Here is a 13,235-nt window from a genome sequence, read left to right as displayed (position 1 = left end):
ACAGAAGTTCTCCTGCGAACCTTGCAGAACTAGCACTCCTGAAAGAAAGGATATTGCGGAGACATGGCTTAGCCACAGCCTGGGGGATGTTTCCAGAATGAGATTTTCACTCTGCAGCGGAGTGTGCGCTGATATGAAACTTCCTGGCAGATTAAAACTGTGTGCCCGACCGAGACTCGAACTCGGGACCTTTGCCTTTCGCGGGCAAGTGCTCTACCAACTGAGCTACCGAAGCACGACTCACGCCCGGTACTCACAGCTTTACTTCTGCCAGTACCTCGTCTCCTACCTTCCAAACTTTACAGAAGCTCTCCTGCGAACCTTGCAGAACTAGCACTCCTGAAAGAAAGGATATTGCGGAGACATGGCTTAGCCACAGCCTGGGGGATGTTTCCAGAATGAGATTTTCACTCTGCAGCGGAGTGTGCGCTGATATGAAACTTCCTGGCAGATTAAAACTGTGTGCCCGACCGAGACTCGAACTCGGGACCTTTGCCTTTCGCGGGCAAGTGCTCTACCAACTGAGCTACCGAAGCACGACTCACGCCCGGTACTCACAGCTTTACTTCTGCCAGTACCTCGTCTCCTACCTTCCAAACTTTACAGAAGCTCTCCTGCGAACCTTGCAGAACTAGCACTCCTGAAAGAAAGGATATTGCGGAGACATGGCTTAGCCACAGCCTGGGGGATGTTTCCAGAATGAGATTTTCACTCTGCAGCGGAGTGTGCGCTGATATGAAACTTCCTGGCAGATTAAAACTGTGTGTCCGACCGAGACTCGAACTCGGGACCTTTGCCTTTCGCGGGCAAGTGCTCTACCAACTGAGCTACCGAAGCACGACTCACGCCCGGTACTCACAGCTTTACTTCTGCCAGTACCTCGTCTCCTACCTTCCAAACTTTACAGAAGCTCTCCTGCGAACCTTGCAGAACTAGCACTCCTGAAAGAAAGGATATTGCGGAGACATGGCTTAGCCACAGCCTGGGGGATGTTTCCAGAATGAGATTTTCACTCTGCAGCGGAGTGTGCGCTGATATGAAACTTCCTGGCAGATTAAAACTGTGTGCCCGACCGAGACTCGAACTCGGGACCTTTGCCTTTCGCGGGCAAGTGCTCTACCAACTGAGCTACCGAAGCACGACTCACGCCCGGTACTCACAGCTTTACTTCTGCCAGTACCTCGTCTCCTACCTTCCAAACTTTACAGAAGCTCTCCTGCGAACCTTGCAGAACTAGCACTCCTGAAAGAAAGGATATTGCGGAGACATGGCTTAGCCACAGCCTGGGGGATGTTTCCAGAATGAGATTTTCACTCTGCAGCGGAGTGTGCGCTAATATGAAACTTCCTGGCAGATTAAAACTGTGTGCCCGACCGAGACTCGAACTCGGGACCTTTGCCTTTCGCGGGAAAGTGCTCCGTAGCTCAGTTGGTAGAGCACTTGCCCGCGAAAGGCAAAGGTCCCGAGTTCGAGTCTCGGTCGGGCACACAGTTTTAATCTGCCAGGAAGTTTCATATCAGCGCACACTCCGCTGCAGAGTGAAAATCTCATTCTGGAAACATCCCCCAGGCTGTGGCTAAGCCATGTCTCCGCAATATCCTTTCTTTCAGGAGTGCTAGTTCTGCAAGGTTCGCAGGAGAGCTTCTGTAAAGTTTGGAAGGTAGGAGACGAGGTACTGGCAGAAGTAAAGCTGTGAGTACCGGGCGTGAGTCGTGCTTCGGTAGCTCAGTTGGTAGAGCACTTGCCCGCGAAAGGCAAAGGTCCCGAGTTCGAGTCTCGGTCGGGCACACAGTTTTAATCTGCCAGGAAGTTTCATGTTAATATGTTGACTCAACGACATTGTCAATTACGATTGCTGTTGGCATGTGAGCATCGGGATTAGACCGTCGATCAGTGGCAACATGTCTGCTCTTCGGGTAAATCACATTTTTGCTACACTAGGACGCTGTTAGTCACCAAAAACGCCGCCATCGAGGCGGCTCGAAACGTGCAGCGCACCAGGGACGTAGGCTGGTGGGAACAGTATTACGCTACGGCAGACATTCTCCTGCACTTACAGGCGACCTGAAGTAGTAATTGAAGACACGCTGACACCTGCGATACACCTGCATCCGTTCATGCTTGATGTCCTCCCTGATGGCGATGTCATCTTTCAGCAATACTAATTGTCCCTGTCTTCGAGCCATGATCATGGTACAGTGGTTTGAGGAGCTTTATGGCGAACTCACGTTGATGTCTCGGAGACCAAATTCGCCTGATGTGGATTCTATGAAACCCATCTCGGCTGCTATATGCCGCCATCACCTCATACGCAGATGGGCGTCCCACTTTTTACGCGAATGGCGTGACCTGTGCGTGGACATATGATGCCACATCGGCCTACCTCCACAAACCTACCAACAAACGGCCGGATCCCTGATACGCAGAATAAGTGATTCATTTCGTTCCACAGACGGACAAACAAGCTGTTAAGCAGGTGCTCATAATGTTTTGGCTCATCAGTGTATTGGCACATTTATGGTGAGTTCCTTTGGGACCAAACTGCTGAACTCATCCGTGACTAGGCTTGCACAATACTCAATCTAACTTAAACTGACTTACGCTAAGCACAACACACTCACACCCATATCCAAGGGAGGACTCGAACCACCGACGGGGAAAGCCATGTGAACCGTGGCAAGGCGCCCAAACCAAGTGGCTACCCCACACGGCCTCGGTGTATTGTTTCAGTATCATGTCAGTATGTCTGCATCGAGAATATCAGGAACCTGGTAAAACGTCAAATCTCCAACTTTGCTGCAGCTAGAAAAAGATCCTGCAAGTGTGGGAGCACTTGTGTACCCTTGATGAGTGCACAATACAAGGCTTTACGCCTCGCCTGGGCTTGTGAACACCGACATTGGACTGTTCATGACTGGAAACATGTTGCCTGGTCGCACGAATCTCGTTTCAAATTGTATTGAGCGGATGGATGTGTACGGATATGGAGACAATATACTGAATCCATGGATTGTTCAAGCTGGTGGAGGCTCTGTAATGGTGTGGGGTGTGTGCAGTTTGTGTGATATGGGACTCCTGATATGTCTAGGTACGACTCTGACAGGTGACACGTATGCAAGCATCGTGTCTGATCACCTGCATCTATTGTGCATTTCGACGCACTTCTGCAATTCCAGCAGTACAATGCGACACCCCACACGTCCAGAATTACTGCTGAGTAGCTCCCGGAAGAGTCTTTTGTGTTTAAACACTTCCACTGGGCACCAAATGCGCCAGAAATGAACGTTATTGAGCATATATGAGATACCTTGCAACGTGCTGTTCAGAAGAGATCCCCAGGCCTTCGTACTCTTATGGATTTATGGACAGCCCTGCAGGATTCGTGTTGTCTGTTCCCTGCAACACTATTTCAGACATTTGTCTAGTCCATGCCTCGTCGTGCTGCGGCACTTCTGCGTGCTCGGCAGGGCCCTACACAATATTAGGTAAGTGCACCAGTTTCTTTGGCTGTTTAGTGTATGTGACTGTCTAGTAGAAGTGTAGCTGCTGACGCGTAAGAGAAGTCTGTGCAGTTACAAATCGCTCTTTTATTTTAGAGCTACTGGTTACTGGAATTACGATTTTTCACAAACAGATGGAGAGAATCCATGCACTTACAAATCTCTCTTTGGCTATAGCGGTACTTGTTACTGGAAATACGAGTTTTCACAGACCGACGATTTTACGAGATTTTCGTTGCGTACCGTCGATATGTTAAAGTAAGACATCTTTGAGGAATGATAATGAGATTAAAATACTGCAAAATTCTGTCTTCGTGTGTGAGAAGGGGAAAGGGGCTCCTGAAATTATCGCACATGGTTCCAAAATCCCCTCCAAACCGGCTCTGCACGTCTACATCTACATCTACATCTATACTCCGCGAGCCACCTTACGGTGTGTGGCGGAGGGTACTTATTGTACCACTATCTGATCCCCCCTTCCCTGTTCCATTCACGAATTGTGCGTGGGAAGAACGACTGCTTGTAAGTCTCCGTATTTGCTCTAATTTCTCGGATCTTTTCGGTCGTCCTCTGTTTCGGTGCCTATTTGTAGCATTTGATGTCGATTACCTTCTGTTTCCAATGGTTACTGGCCTCTGCGATCACTAGAGACCACTTTTCTCCTACTTGGTGCGCTGTACAGCAACCTTAATTTAATTTCATATTCTCCGCTACAAACGAGAACCATACTTGAAGGTGATTGGCTCTATAATGAACATTTACAACTCTATGTTCCCGACTTATGTTTATACTGTAGCAGTTCATACGTAACACTAGCCTGTTAGTTGGCAGTGCTGAGCAAGAAATTCCCAATCAATTGTGCTTCTATGTTCTGTCCCCTCCTGAGTGGATTAGCTATTGTACCTCTTCAACCTGCATCTCTTGTGAGTAAATCTGCCGGTTTTCCACTTGCTTACAGTGCTTGTGGATAAATCTGTTCCTTACGTCTGTTTACATTTGTGTACTTTACGACTAAAGCCTTAAACCACAGTTGCCTTTGTGTATGAGGGCGTTCCTAAAATTATTCAAATTGATCAAGTAATCTCCAAAGTGACGAAAAGGGTTTCTGCCTGAAAGCCTTCTGCCTAAAAGCTGATAACCGAATTAAAAGAGTTAACAGGACACTTTATCGCTTACAAATTAGCCTATACGGCGCACTGCTTATTCTAATGCATACTTGATTGAGAAGCGGCGGCTCCTGTCTCTCCAATGGCCGGGAGAGCGGTGTGCCGAGCACATGGCCCTCCACACCCGCCTCCAGTGACGCCTGTGAGCTGAGGGCGACACGGCAGCCGGCTGGTACCGTTAGGTCCTCATGGCCTGTTCGGGCGCAGAGAGCTTACTTCAATAGACAACAGATCATTGCCAGAAAACATAACTGGGAGTACATAAGCGTAGACTGAGTTTGTTTCAGATTGAGAAATATCACCAACAGGTCAGAGAGAAAGAGCAGGGCATTTACCGTTGGCGTATGGCTGTAATCGGAGAACGGCCGGGAGCAAACTAGATACGAGCAGACGCAGTGTTTACAAACGCAAATCCTCACCGTTAACAACGACCGGCGTGCAGCCCCTCTGGTGCACTTGTATTCCTGACATTTGACATTGTCCTGACGCCCGCAACGAATCAACTCCGAAACGATCAGTACCATGTAGAGCAGAAAACAAAACTTCTTCCCAAGGCAGCACATCCATTCATTGCGCCCTGCCAGCGGAAGATCCACACACTTCCCCCGTAGGCTCCGCCGCACCGCCCCCACGCGGCCAGAGACAAGGGTCGTGAGTCGCGCTATCCAAAGATCTTTGGTACGACCAGGTCGATTACTTCGATGCAACGGGATCTATCCGAGCCGACCACGGCTCATAATTCTCAGTCATTCCATTATCGAAAAGCTCTCATAGAAAATGAACACCTACATTTTTCCGCGCGAACTCTGATTTCCTTATTTTATTATGATCGTCTTTTCTCGCTGTGAGGTCGACACCAGCAAAATATTTTTAGATTCAGAGTAGGAAATTGGTGATTGGAATTGCGTGAGAAGATTGCGTCGCAACGAAAAATGCCTTTCTTTTAATGACGCCCAGCCCAAATCCAGTATCATTTCAGTGACACTCTCTCCCATATTTAGCGATAATATAAAACCTGCTGCCATTCTTTGAACTTTTTCGATCTACTCCGTCAGTCCTATCTGGTAAGGATCCCATACGGCGCAGCAGTATTCTAAAAGAAGGCGGACAAGCATAGTGTAGGCAGTCTCCTTAGTAAATCTGTTACATTTTCTAAGTGTGCTGTAAATAAAACGCAGTTAGCTTTCCCCAGAACATTTTATATGTGTTCTTTCCAATTTCAGTCGTTCGTAATTGTAATTACTAGGTATTTAGTTGAATTTACGGCCTTTAAATTTTACTGAATTATCGTGTAACCGAAGTTTAACGAATTCCTTTTAGCACTCATGTGGATGACCTCACACTTTTCGTTATTTAGGGTCAATTGCCAAATTTTGCACCTTTCAGACATCTTTTCTAAATCGTTTTGCAATTTGTTTTGATCTCCTGATGATTTTATTAGTCTATAAACGACATCTACAAATAACCTAATACGTCTGCCCAAATTCTGTCCCAAATCGTTTACATAGCTAAGGAATAGCAAAGGGCGTATAATACTACCTTGGGGAACGTCAGAAATCTATTTTACTCGATCACTTTCCGTCAAGTACTACGAACTGTGACCTCTCTCACAGGAAATCACGAATGCAGTCACGTAACTGAGACGATATTCCACAAGCACGCAATCTCAGTACAAGCCGGTTGTGTGGTACACTGTCAAAAGCCTTCTCGAAATCTACAAATACGGAATCAATTTGAAATCCGTTGTCAATAACACTCAACACTTCGTGCGCGTAAAGAGACAGCTATGTTTCCAAATTACGCTTTCTAAATTCGTATTGACTGTGTGTCAGTAGACCATTTTCTTCGAGGGAGTTCATAATGTTCGAACACAATATATGTTCCAAAATCCTGCTGCATATCGACTTTAATGATATGGGCCTGTAATGAAGTGGATTACTCCTACTACCTTTCTTGAATATTAGTGTGACCTGTGCAACTTTCCAGTCTTTGGATAGGGATCTTTCGTCCAGCAAACGGTTGTACATGGTTGGTAAGTACGGAGCTATTGCATCAGCATACTCTGAAAGGAACCTAATTGGCATACAGTCTGGATCGGAAGACTTGCTTTTATTAACTGATCTAAGTTGCTTCACTGCTCTGAGGATATCTACTTCTAAATTACTCATGCTGGCAACTGTTCTCAGTTCGAATTTTGGAATATTTTCTTCGTCTTTTTTGATGTAGGAATTTCCGAAGGTTGTGTTCAGTAACTCTGCTTTACAGCACTGTCATCGATAGTATTTCCATTGCTACAGCGCAGAGCAGGCGTTGATAATGTCTTCCAGCTAGCAAACCTTACATACGATCAGAATCTCTTTGGATTTTGTGCCAAGTTTCGAGACAAGGTTTCGGTGTGCAAACTATTATAAGAATATCGCACTGAAATCCGTGCTAAATTTCGAGCTTCTGTCAAAGAACCCCAATCTTGGGGCTATTGCGTTTGTTTAAATTTGGAATGCGTTTTTCATTGTTTCTGCGACAGTATGGTGCCCTGATTTGTGTACCGCCGGGGGGGTGGGGGATCAGATCCGTCGTTTATTACTGGACACGTCGTGAAGGAACTTGATATTCTTACGTCTGCTTTTTAAAAAAATTACCATTACACCACAGCGATTGCCGGTATGTCACGTTACGTATGATCAGCGAAACGAGCGGTGGTTGTCGCTGTGATTTAGTCAGAAAAAACTCAGATCGGTGGCGGTATGAGATTGAGGCGAGAATTCTTTCCCGATTTCTTTCAGTGAGCGGCAGGAGAAGATGATCACTCATTTGTTGTGAATGATTTCTCGTTTGTCTCCCATAGGGATGTAGGTTTTTGCTGAACCAACCGGTTTCGGTTATATAAGTTTTTCCAAGCCAATTTAACGTGACTGTATCTGTAGCAACTGATTTCCAGTCTTTCATTCCTGTTATTTACTGTAATAAATGCAGAAATCTAACAGATTGAAAAACTTTGACTCTCTCAGTTTGGGGAAGTTAAATAGGGAAATAAAAGAAAACTTAGGCTTTCCAGCATTCGCTGCCTTTCCGGAAAAGTGATGAGTGGGTGAATACTACTAAAAATCACCATTATTCATGCTGATTAAAATTTTTTGAAACTCTGCTCAAATATCATGTTGTAATCGGGGATCATACCACTATTTGGTGATTACGAATAGTCAGAGCTGAAGGGTGAAAACTGAGGTTTGGAGAACTCTAGTTTTCGTGGTAATTTGTCCGTTTGCAATGGCTACACGCACATAATGCTGTACTGGGTAGACACAGGCAGCAGATCAGATACTTTCTGTTTTCATTGTGTACGGTGAATGATTTGTAAAGTTTTTAATTTACTACTGTTACCATATTTTACTTCCTCTGTTATTATTTCGCAGAAATGGTAGACAAATATTTAATCTCTTAGAGCAAATGAAGCACTGTTTGTCGTTCGTACTTCACTTCGTAAAAATATTTTAGAGGCTAGGGGTGGTGCCGTTCTGTAATGCAACGGATGTCCGGGGACGGCAGCCAGAAAATTCCGTACACACACACACACACACACACACACACACACACACACACGTCGCTTAAGTAACGACACACGGCAACAGGGACGTACTGTCTCAGCAATGTTTTGCCAATTCTTATGCTGCGTGATTGTTGCTCATTTCTGTCTGCATTGTTATTAAAATAACTCAGCGCTTTCCCCACTTTCTCTACTGACGTAATATTTCAAACCAACGCAGATTTTAGGGAAAAAGTACTCCTTCATTAAAAAACGTTTATTTAAAAACGAAAATTTTTTGCTCTGCTGCTATGGCTAATTGATAATTCGGTATTTTCACTCAGTTATTAGTGAAAGAATGTAAAGCATCTGTTATAACCTAGACCAAACAAATACCGAAATATCCCGTATATTCTGAACTAAAATGTCGGTATCGGTTTTAACCGGTCGGCTTATCTACTCCCTAATCTTCCAGTGACGATAAATCATGTGTTTATGCGCCTTGCACTGATCAGCGGGAGTGCTGTAAATCTCACACGGTAGTAACACTCATTCATGATCGTTCATGTTTGCCAGTGAGCGATATGCGATAGGGATGGCTGATGAATTGAGATAGTCACCCTCAAACGAGGTTCTTCGTAACAAGGAATATTAAATTATGTGGTAGCTGTTGTAATGTAGGTCCTAATGCGATGAGTAGAATAAAACCTGACGCAATTGTTGGTTTCAGTGAAATCGCCACAAGGGCATCTCAAAGGTACCGAGTGATTCCGGTACTGAAGTCTGTTTTGCACGTTTACAATGCGCATAGCTCTGGTACGCAGTCACAACAATCAGATAGTACTTTTCACTAAAAAGTAGTGAAAGGGTGTACTTGCACTAGTCGTCCTCTGAGTAAATACAGTCACTGCCGGAGTGACTAAACCTCAAATAAGTGTAATGGAATTGTGGTTTGTCACAGATTACTGAAAATGTGGGATGAATAAGAAATTATCAGGCCATCAAAACCGTGTAAGGAAAAGAAGAAGAGAAGAAGAACGAGATAAACTTCAATAAAAATTAGTAATTATTATAGAACGTTGTCATCTGCTCCCAAACAATTTTCTGAATTCTTTTGGAATAATAAATCAACTGTGGATGTTTGTAGGACCTTCGACAATCATATCTACATCTGCGTGGCTAATCTGGAAGTCACACTTACGTGCCTGTCAGAGGGTTCATTAACTCCGTATTATTCCACTCTCGAACAGTGCGCGAAAAAAATTCCGCACCGGCTCTGATTTTTCTATGATGGTCATTTCTCCCTATGTAGGTGGGCGTCAACAGAATATTTTCACATTCGGAGGAGAAAGTTGGTCATTCGTGAGAAGATCGCGTTGCAGTGAGAAACTCTATTATTTAAATCGTTTCCCGCCCAAACTCTGTATCTTCTTCGTGACACTGTCTCCTTGTTTCTCAATAACACAAAACGTGCTGGTCCTCTTTGAACTTCCTCGTTGTACTCCGTCAATCTTATCTGGTAATGATCGTACACTGCGCAGCCGAACTCCTAAGTAGGACAGACAAACGTAACATAGGTGGTCTAATTCCTACTTCTAACTGTTCTGCCAAAAAAACGCAGTCTTTGCTTCGCCTTAACATCAACATTTTCTATGTGTTCTTTCGAATTTTGGTTGCTCGTAACTGTAATTCCCTTATTCAGTCGTAAGTATTTCCTCCGTGTCGTGATAGTGTAGCTGCACTGTTCAGCTTTCATTACTGTTAGAAAACGTTGGTGGGGTCTCCCTACAACGCTATCACCAAACTAAGTGCAAATACAAGCACAATGTAACAGCTGTCCTCATAGTGTTGTCGTAAGGGTAAGGGATTGTATTTTTACTTCTCCTTCATTATTTTTGGCAATTTTGAAGAAGGCTATCAAAACAATAGAGGCTGAACATTAATAAAACCAACAAACTCAAGGACGGATTACTCACTCGAAATAGAGGAAGAACGGTCATATGAAACAGATGGATGGTGTGAGTGCAACTACAACAAATCACCCCGGAACGTCCGCGTGCTTAGCTCAGTGTTTAAGTGCTTGCCTCCCATGCAAGTGGGCGCGGGTTTGATTCCCGGCCGTGTTGGAGATTTCGTCCGCTCGTGGACTGGGTGTTTTGTAGTCCTCATCATCATTCCATCCTCATCACCCGCGCGCGAGTCACCCAATGTGGCGTCGACTGTAGTGAGACTCGCTTTCGGCGGCCGAACTTCCCCGAATGGGACTTCCCGGCCGACAATGCCATACGATCATTTCCTTTTTCATCCCGGTGCACAGTACAGAGCTGCATCGCACCCACGTCACAGCAGGTGTTCAAAGTCGCCTCCATAGGATTGTAGGTGTGGGGATAGTGGCGGTTGTCATGCAGGACACACATTATCGTACTTTGGCTTGTACCATATTGGCGGGCCATTTGCCTGGAGATTGTACTACGGTTCGTCCAAATATCCTGTAGAACCCGGTCCTCCAAATCTGGTGCATGCACAGTCTGGTGCCTGCCTGCACGTTCGTCTGTCTGAAAAGAACCATGATCACACAAACGGCCACAAAGGGCTTGAAATGTTGTCTGATGTCGTTGGTTTCTGTGAGGGTACTTGTTTCGTTTTCTTACTATCAAAATGGGCCGAATAAATTGAACGAGTTAATTTGTTATTGCATGTAGTGTATGATTGGTTAGTTATTTACTAATTAATAGAATGGCTTTGTGGTGAAGGGAGCAATTTAACTGCTTGACTAGGCGTATATGACCTTCGACTCGTAGCTCTGATACGCGCATTTTTGTAAAAATCGCTATACTGTCTTACAGCTGTTTGTAACTCCATAGATCTGACAGTGCCAGCGTTGTAGCAGAGTGGAGAAGTGTATTGTGTGTATGTCAGTTCAGAAGTTAATTAATAGCATATAAGTAATACACTTGTATGCGAACGATCTGTAAAACGCTTTTGTTGTTGTTCCCTTGTGTGCAGTTTATACTGTAGCTGCTGGTCGGCTGTGTGCCTTGTGACAGTATTGTACGAGAGGTCAAGAAAACATATGTGGTAGCCTCGGATAGTCTGACGCTTTTAGGAATTGTTGGCCGGAGCAATTTTCCTGGCATTCGCCACCCTACTGAACAATTAGTATTTTAATAACGTACAATATTTCAACTACGATAATCACCTCTAGGCGCTAGATGGTTGGACGTCCACGACTCGTAGCAGAATGTAGGGTTCGGAGACTTGTCTGCTGTGCACAGTACGATAGGTGGTGATGTGTGGCATCTCTGCCGATAGAGCACAATGCTGGTGCACGCACAAGTGTTTCGCAGCACACCATTCATCGTAGATTGTCGAACTTGGAACTGCACGGCAGACCACCCTTACATGTTAATATGTTGACTCAACGATTGCAGTTGTCACGGGAGCATCAGGATTCCACCGTCGATCAATGTCTCTTCGGGTGAATCACATTTCTTCTACACTGGGTCGCTGGTCGTCTCCACAAACGCCGTCATCGAAACGTGCAGCGCGCCACTGACGCAGGCTGGTGGAAGCAGTGTTATGCTATGGGAGACGTCCTCCTGCACTTTCATTGAACCTGTAGCAGTGATCGAAGACACGCTGACAGCTGCGAACCAACTGCACCCCTTCATGCCTGACGTCCTCCCTTACGGCGATGTCATCTTTCAGCAGTATAATTGTCCGTGTCTCGGAGCCAGAACCGTGGTACTGTGGTTTGAGGAGCGTTATAGTGAACTCACGTTGATGTCTCGGCGAGCAAATTCGTGTGTTGTGAATCCTATGAAATATATATGAAGACAGTAACCGTTCTTGAAAGAACAGATACTGTAGATGACCGTGCAGCTTTTCCCTGGAATAAATCATGACTAACTGAAACCCTCAGCTGCCGACAGGTGTTGTTGATATACCTCGATGGGCAAATGTCTATAAGGTACATTACATAGGTAGAATTGTGGACAGTTGGGAATGAGTGTCTCACGGGGAGCGTGCAAGGGATAAGTCCCTGCAGTCGCGCTATTCATCTGTGTCCTCGGTGGCTCAGATGGATAGAGCGTCTGCCACGTAAGCAGGAGATCCCGAGTTCGAGTCCCGGTCGGGACACACATTTTCGAGGTATATCAACAACATCTGCCGGCAGCTGAGGCTTTCAGTTAGTCATCATTTAATCCTATGAAACACATCTAGGTCGCTATAGGGCGCCATCACCGCGCGCGCAAGTCGGCCGCCCGTTATGTACGCGAATTAGAGGGCCTTTGAGTTGATATGTAATGTAACATACTTCCACAAACCTATAAACAAATTGTCGGATCCCTGATACGTAGAATAAGTGATGTATTTCTTTCCAGAATAGCACAAACAAGCTATTTAAAAGATAGTCGTAATGTTTCGGCGCATCAGTGTTTTACTTCAGTATCATGTCCGTATATACTTCTCAGGTGACATAGCTTTATCTTGGTGCATAATTTTGGATAACTCGAAATGCGTCACACTACAACAATTTCCCTTCCGTTTCATGTACTGGGACTATTCATATATCCAGTGAAGAGCCAAAGAAGCCAGTACAGCTGCCTAATATCGTGTAGGGCCCTCGCGAGCACGCAAAAGTGCCGCAACACGACGTGGCATGGTATCGACTAATGTTTGAAGTGGTGCTGGAGGGAACTGACACCATGAATCCTGCAGGGCTGCCCATAAATCCGTAAGAGTACGAGGGGATGGAGGTCTCTTCTGAACAGTACGTTGCAAAGCATCCCAGATATGTTCAATAATGATCGTGCCTGGGGAGTTTGGTGGGCCGTGAAAGAATTTAAATGCAGAAGAGTGCTCCATGGAGTCACTCTGTCGTGTATGGGATGTCCCATTGTCCTGCTGGAATTGCCCAATTCCGTCGGAATGCACAATGGACGTGAATGGGTGCACGTTATCAGACAGGATGCTCACTTCTACATCTACATGTACGTGATTACTCTGCTATTCACAATAAAGTGCTTGGCAGAAGGTTCAACG

General features: G+C 45.4%; 2 non-coding genes across 2 annotated transcripts; one reads left to right on the top strand and one right to left on the bottom strand.

The window, feature by feature from the left end:
* Positions 1 to 762: 762 nt before the first annotated feature.
* Trnas-cga lies at positions 763 to 837 on the bottom strand. The gene has a single exon. It is a non-coding gene; the product is annotated as a tRNA-Ser (tRNA).
* Positions 838 to 12,254: 11,417 nt separating this feature from the next.
* Trnat-cgu lies at positions 12,255 to 12,329 on the top strand. Its single transcript has one exon. It is a non-coding gene; the product is annotated as a tRNA-Thr (tRNA).
* The last annotated feature ends 906 nt before the right edge of the window (positions 12,330 to 13,235 follow it).

Source organism: Schistocerca piceifrons, chromosome 11 (assembly GCF_021461385.2).
Source record: "Schistocerca piceifrons isolate TAMUIC-IGC-003096 chromosome 11, iqSchPice1.1, whole genome shotgun sequence".
Classification (NCBI taxonomy): Eukaryota; Metazoa; Arthropoda; class Insecta; order Orthoptera; family Acrididae; genus Schistocerca; species Schistocerca piceifrons.
The sequence above is the reverse complement of the archived record's forward strand: the minus strand, read 5'-3'. Positions and strand labels throughout refer to the sequence as shown.